Consider the following 7453-nt stretch of genomic DNA (forward strand, 5'->3'; position numbering starts at 1 on the left):
GGCTATGCAGCAGCTACCCCCATCAGGCCCTCAGAGCACTGGCGCCTCACCCACCTCCCCAGGGACAGGACACCGATTCACTTCCACACCTCCAGCAGCTGCTCAGAGACTCGGGTCAGTGCCATGGTGTGGCTGTGGAAAGCCAGGGGCAGGAGGGTCAGGGCAGCTGGGGTCTTCCCCTCCAGCATGGCCCCTGCACCTCACTCAACTCACCTCAGAATCCAGTGGCTCCAGTGGAGGGGCTTGGCCCTCTGCAGGTGGCTGTACCCTGGGAAGAGGACATCTTGTTCCCTGTGGGAGAGGAGGAGGAGGGGCTCGGGTGGAGGCTGGGGCAAGGTCTGCTGGTGACACAGGAACCCTGCAGGCCTGGGTCATCCCTGGAAGAGGTGTTGTCCTGCAGCACTGCACCTGAATGAGGGATCCAGGATCTCCCAGGGAAAAACTGCTCTCAAGGGAAAAAGAGGCCAGAAGTGTGGCCGTGTGAGCCACGCACTGAGCCTGAGCTGTGGGGCGCCTGGGGTGTGGCTTTGCCAGGGACACCCAAAGCCTGAGCCTCTGTCACTCAGCATCTCTGAGTGGGAGCCAGAAAAGGGGAGGAGGCCAGTGTCGGGTATGACTTGGCCATGGGAGGTTTTGTTTGAGGACCCAAGAAACAGCTGGGGCTCATAAAGAGCAGCTCCAGGCAGATGGTACACCCTACCCCTTGTTCAAGTCACCATATTTTGCATTTTTATTAAAGGCAGTGTTTCACCATGTTGGCCAGGCTGATCTCGAACTCCTGATCTCAAGTGATTCACCCACCTCTGCCTCCCAAAGTGCTGGAATTATACACGAGTCACTTCACCTGGCCTTTTTTTTTGTTGTTTTAAATAAACCAGCTTTGCTGAGGTACCATTCATGTATAATTTACCCATTTAAAGCTTTCACTTTAGTATACTACCATCATCAATTTAAGAACATTTTCACCATCCCCTAAACAAATTCTATACTCAAGGCCAGGTATGGCGACTCAAGCCTGTAATGCCAGCTCTTTGGGAGGCCAAGAGGGAAGGATCACTTGAGTTCAACCAGACTGAGCCACATAGTGAGAACCTGTTTCCACAAAATATTTTAAAAATTCACAGGGTGTGGTGCACACCTGTGGTCCTATCTACTCAGAAAGCTGAGGTGGGAGAATCATTTTGAGTCCAGGAGTTTGAGGCTGTAGTGAGCTATGATCAAGCCACTGCTCTCCAGCCTAGGTGACAGAGCAAGAAATCGTCTCTGAAGACAACCTAAAAAATTAAAAATGTGGCCGGGAGCGGTGGCTCATGCCTGCAATCTCAGCACTTTGGGAGGCCGACATGGGCGGACCACAAGATCAGGAGATTGAGAACATCTTGGAAAACAGGGTGAAATCCTGGTCTTTACTAAAAAATACAAAAATTAGCTAGGCATGGCATGAACCTGTAGCCCCAGCTACTCTGGAGGCTGAGGCAGGAGAATCACTTGAAACCAGGAAGCAGAGGTTGCAGTGAGCCAAGTGCCAGTGCACTTCAGCCTGGGCGACAAGAGCAAAACTTCTGTCTCAAAAAAAAAGGTTAAAAATTTAAAATTTAGGCCAGGCGCAGTGGCTTACGCCTGTAATCCCAGCACTTTGACAGGCCAAGGTGGGCAGATCACCTCAGCTCAGGAGTTTGAGAGCCTGGCCAACATGGCAAAACCCATCTCTACTGAAAAAAAAATACAAAAATTAGCTGCATGTGGTGGTACTCACCTGTAATCTCAGCTACTTGGGAGGCTGAGGCACGAAAATCACTTGAACCCAGATGGTGGAGCTTGCACGTAGGAGAGATTGCACCACTGTACTTTAGTCTAGGCAACAGAGCAATACCCTGTCTCACAAAACAATAAAGAAACCCTGAACTCAGTAGCAGACACTCCCTGTTCTGCCTAGCAGCCGCACCTCACCTCCAGGGTGACAATTTGTGTGCCATTGTTTCCCCCCAGGTCTGAGAAACAGGGGTCACAGGGAGTTGAGGAACAGGAGGGGTCTCTGACAACACATGGTGACTCCTCAGCAGCTCCCCATCCAGGTCTGCAAGGAACAAATCCAAACCCAACGACACCAGGTCTCAGAAGCCAAAGCCTAGGATGAGGCCAGCAGGAGGCAGCCTTTGGCTCTGTCTTTCACCAGATGGGCTGGGTGGGGACACGGAATATGGGACGGGAGACCGGGGCACAGGCAGGGTGGGGAGAGACTCTGGCTGCTCCAGGCACAGCCAAGATAGTGCCTTAGCTTCCTTCCCTCAAATCCACAAAGCGTGAGTTCTCTTTTTACTTCTTATTTTTTGAGACACAGTCTCAATCTGTCTCTTAGGCTGAAGTGCAGTGACGCAATGTCAGCTCACTGCAACCTCCGCCTTTCAGGTTCAAGCGATTCTCCAGCCTCAGCCTCCCCCGTAGCTGTGATTACAGGTGCACAGCACCACGTCCAGCTAATTTTTGTATTTTTAGCAGAGACAGGGTTTCACCATGTTGGCCAGGCTGGTCTTGAACTCCTGAGCTCCGGTGATCCTCCCGCCTCTGCCTTCCAAAGTGCTGGGATTACAGTTGTGAGCCCCCACGCTAGGCCCCATGAAGGGTGAGTCTTCCCTGACTGCTGCGCTAGACTGGCATGGACTTGACTATTGGGGCCTGCAGAAAATGTCCCACTCCTGGCTGCTCTGCCTGGATCCTAGAGTTCTGGGATGCCCATCCCCCAGAGCCTGGCACCCCCACCCTGTTCAGCCCTGCCACCTAGGTCTGCTGTTTAGGCTGCCATCACACCTGTCTCTGCCCCGTGGCCGTCCCTGGGGAACTCACACCTCTGTTCGTTCCTGATGAGAACGATGTTCGAACCTGATGTTCATGGTCCTGATGAGCTCCCATAGGAGACCCAAGGGCATGGAGCAGGCCTGCAGCATCCACAGCCTGCAGTCCGTGACCACCTGAGTGAGGAGGAGGTGGTGCTCAGCAAGGCCGACATGCTGCTTCCCTAGGCAGCCAGGACCCTGCTGAGCTCTAACTGCCCCCTGGGCTCCCCACAGTTGGGACAGCATGGAGCGGGGGCTGGAGGAACTAGAGGCACCTGGTCATTCCGGCTGTGTCCTGCGTGCAGTTTCCCTGCGGTTTCACCAATAAGCTGAGCTCCTGGAGGTGAAGGGAGGCACAAGGTCACCGTCTATATGCCCACAGGGCTCAACCCTTTGGGCATATACAGACTGTGCCAACATCAACCCTGTCAACCTCCCTTCCTACCCCAGGGCTCTGGGTCCTGCCCAAATCTCTCGCCATTTCTGCTGAGGCCTTTTTTTTTTTTTTAAATAATTTTTTGTAGTTACAGAAGCTCACTGTATTGCCCAAGCTGGTCTTGAGCTCTTGGCCTCAAGTGAACCTCCCACCTCAGCCTCCCAAAGTGCTAGGACTATAGGCATGAGCCACTGCTTCTGGCCCATGTCCTGAGGTCTCTGCTGCTGTCTGCCAATGGCGAAGTAAACAAAATGATGGTGCTAAGGCTCAAAGTGGCCCAGGGCCAGGTGGAGAAGGGAGTCCAGGAAAGCGATGGGGCTGCAGGGGTCTTACCTCATTGGCTGTCCTCATCATTGGGGTTGAGTCTGAAGCTGTCCTGGGCCCACACCTTAGTCACCTATAGTGGGGTGGCAGCAACACTGGGGGTCAGGTGAACAGGTATCAGCAGCCAGGAGAGCCCCTGCCCTGGTCCCACTCTATCCCTCATGGCTGACTGTCACTGTCCAGTAGCTGAGTCCTGGAAGCCCACCCTGGGAGAGGGCATCTTGGGCCCAGCACACCTTCACCCATGAGCCACGGGGGCCACATGAGGTCATTAAAGGATGGAGAGAGGCAATCATCAAGGCACACAGTTAAGCAGGATTAGGATATATAATTAGTTCAATGTGAAACCACAGACAGGCAACACTATTTGCTCAGCCTGGGGGCACATGAAGGGGCCTCAGGTGGGGCTTGGGCCACGGGAGTACCTCATAAGCTGCCTGTTCCTTGAGTACGATGTGTATCAAGGGGAGATGGAGTGAGGGCAGCACCGTGGGGAAGGGACAGGATTGCCACCCTGAGCTGTGTGACCTCAGACCAGACCCCTCTTCTCCAAGTGAGGCCAGCCAAACAGGTGATTTTGGGAGCCAGTGCCTGACAGTCTGGATTTTAGCTTCATGGGTGGATGGGAACCTGTGAGAGTTTAGAGATGCTGGGAGAACCTTTTCCTGGGAGAGATTTCCAAACAGAGCCACCCTGGGACCCACTGAGAAAGGATCCTACCGGAAGCCTTCACCACTGTCTTTCTCCATGCCGGTAGTGATGGTGTCATGGATGTAGGTGCTGGGTGTCATGTACAGAAGCACAGACTGCTGCAGTCCTGCCGAGTTGAAGAGGTCAAAGTCTGTGTTCTGGACAAGCTAACCCTTGGGATATCTAGGGTGGGAGAATTGTGGTACGCTGGGGCCTTGCCCTGTGTCCTTTGACCTCAGCTGGAATGTCTCCACAGCCTTGCCAGATCCAGGGCCTCCAATCTTAAAAGGCCACCCTATCCCTAGCAGGAAGACCACAGGGTACAGGCAGTGGAGGAAGGTGGGTACAGGCAGTGGAGGCAGGATGGTATCCACTTGGAGGTGTCGGTCATGTAGCAGATGGTCCCTGGTGGCAGGGGGAAGGGGATGAGTGTGTTGTTGATGCTGATAGTGACATGGAGGTGGGAGGGCAGGGTCCCCACCTGGACCAGGCTGCTGATGTTGGCCTTGAAGGGGAGGTAGCCCTCCTCATGCTCTAGCACACTGACCCCGTTCACCCACAGCAGACACAGGAGATATGGGGAGGAGTTGGCAGGTCAGGGCATGAGGAGGGGCCCTGCTATGGGGCACTCCCTCACATAACCTGCAGCAGGGGGCTCAGAGGCCTGCCAGCCACATGGGAAGAATGGCATCCCAACGGGGTAGATCAGGCCACCTATCCCTCTACACAGGGCACAGCCTCCAGGGCAGGGCAGGGCAGAACAGGGCCCCCACCCTCACACCCCAGGAGACAAGCTGTGGCTGGCAACTGGAGGTCCCATGTTGTTCAGCAACAATGCCCACCCACCTGCCCTACCTGCTCCTGGCTGCACTGACCATGATGGCAGAGGAGTGGTCACTGCCAATCCTCAGCACCCCTCTTGTGCGCAGGTCCTGGGTCCACCGCTCCAGCAGGGTCACCTCCAGTTCACACCACACCCAGCTGACAGAATGCCACAGCAGCCAGTCCTAGTCGATGTCATTGAAACTGGAGGGAACCAACATGTCCAGGGTGGTGCCCGTGTGCACAGAGAAGAGCTGGGCTCAGCTTCTAGGCCCCCAAAGTGATCCAAAACCAGTGTGCTTCTCAGTTGTGCCCCCTGGCCTAGCACAAGCAATGACACAAAGAGGGACTCTTGGTGGAACAGATAGATAACTTGACAGGTCAACTGCCAGGGCAGTCTGTGCATCGGGCCCAGTGGGGCCAGGATTTCCTCCTCAGAGCAGATGGGGCCTAGTATCTCCCAAGGCAGGGGTGAGCCCAGGGCCACATCCCAGCCACAGGCAAGAAGGTTCAGACCCAGGACTAAGAGGCAGATGACCCCACTACCTGTCACAGGGAGGAAGGCTGGTTGGGGGATGGGGGGCTTTGCTTAGCACACTGTGAGTGCGCCACACACTGGCACCCAGCCCTCTCCTCTCTTCTTCCTATACTGAATGCCACAAAGTCAAAGAGGATGTAGAGGGGGCAAAAGCGGCACAGACCTCACCCCCACCTCTCTGCTGACCACATCCAAGTTAGCAGGGGAACAGGGGTGGTGTCCTTGGCCTGATATCACATCCTGTCCTGTATCTGAACCTCAGAAACCAAGGTACTTTCCTGCCTCAGTAGAGCTGACCTCAGGATGTCTAAACGTCCCCTCCTCCTGGATCCCCGGACCCAGCTTTGTGCAATGCATGGTGCTCTGGCCAGCTGAGTGTCTCGGTGGCTCCTACCTGTAATCAGTGCTTTGGGAAGTCAACGTAAGAGGATGGCTTGAGGCCAGCGTGTTCAAGACTAGCCTGGGCAACGTAGTGAGACCATATATCTAAAATTTAAAAAGCGGGTTTTTTTTTTACCATTATTGTTTTTAATTAGCCAGGCACGGGGGGCCCAGCTAACTTTCAATGCTTGCTAGAAGATAGCTCGGGCTGTTAAGTTAGGATTGTGCCACTGTGCTACAGCCTGGGTGATAATAAAATACTACTAAAAATAATAATTAAAAAATAAGCTGGGCATGGTGGCAGGCACTCATAATCCCAGTTACTAGGGAAGCTGAGGCTGGATAATCGCTTGAACCCAGAAGACAGAGGCTGCAATGAGCCAAAATCAAGCCACTGCATTCCAACCTGGGCAACAGAGGAAGATTCTATCTAAAAAAAATTGCAAGAGGTGGGTGCCCTGTGGGACCCCACTTTATTCCAGTAGGGAAGGCATGTTGTGGAAGAGGTAGAGGAAATCTGGAGACAGCAAAGGAGACACAGGATTATTGAGGGGACTTTCATTCAGAAAAGGTGCAGTGGCCATGCCTGGACATTAAGAACTACTACCATTTGTAAAAAGCATGCAGGGCTGCAGGCCAGGACAGAACATTTTTGCCCAGCATTCTTGACATTACTGATGGAAGGTATCCAACTTCCCAGTGGTGAATCCATACACATCTGCAACACCTTCAATTTTTGCCTTCTCTGAAGAAAGAATCCCACTGAGGGCCATAAGGCTGAAAGCCAGATGGAGCCAAGTTGCAGACCAGTAGTAAAGGTATATTAAAAAGCAGGCCAGGACCAGACACAGTGGTTCATGCCTATAATCCCAGCACTTTAGGAAGCAGAAGTAGGTGGATCACGAGGTCAGAAGATCAAGACCATCCTGGCCAACATAGTGGAACCCCATCTCTACTAAAAACACAAACAAAAAAATAGCTGGGCATGGCAGCATACACCTGTAGTTCCAGCTACTCGTGAGCGGAGGCAGGAGAAAAGCTTGAATCCAGGAGGCAGATGTTTCAGTGAGCCAAAATCGCATCATTGCACTCCAGCATGAGTTATAATAGCGAGATTCCATTTCAAAAAAAACAAATAAAATGAAGAAGGAGGAAAGGGGAAAGGGGGAGCAGGAGGAGGAGGAGGAGAAGAAGAAAAAACAGCCAGAGGAGAAAGAGAAGAAGAAACAGCCGGGTGCAGTGGCTCATGCCTGTAATCCCAGCAATGGAGAAAGATGAGGAGGACGAGGAGGAGTAAGAGAAAGGAAAGGAGAAGGAGGAGGGAGAAGAAAGAAGGAGGAGGAGGAGGAGAAAAAGAAACAGCAAGGCATGGTGGTTCATGCCTGTAATCCCAGCAATGAGAAGGACGAGGAGGAGAAACAGCCAGGA

This window comes from Cebus imitator, unplaced genomic scaffold (assembly GCF_001604975.1).
Source record: "Cebus imitator isolate Cc_AM_T3 unplaced genomic scaffold, Cebus_imitator-1.0 Scaffold725, whole genome shotgun sequence".
Classification (NCBI taxonomy): Eukaryota; Metazoa; Chordata; class Mammalia; order Primates; family Cebidae; genus Cebus; species Cebus imitator.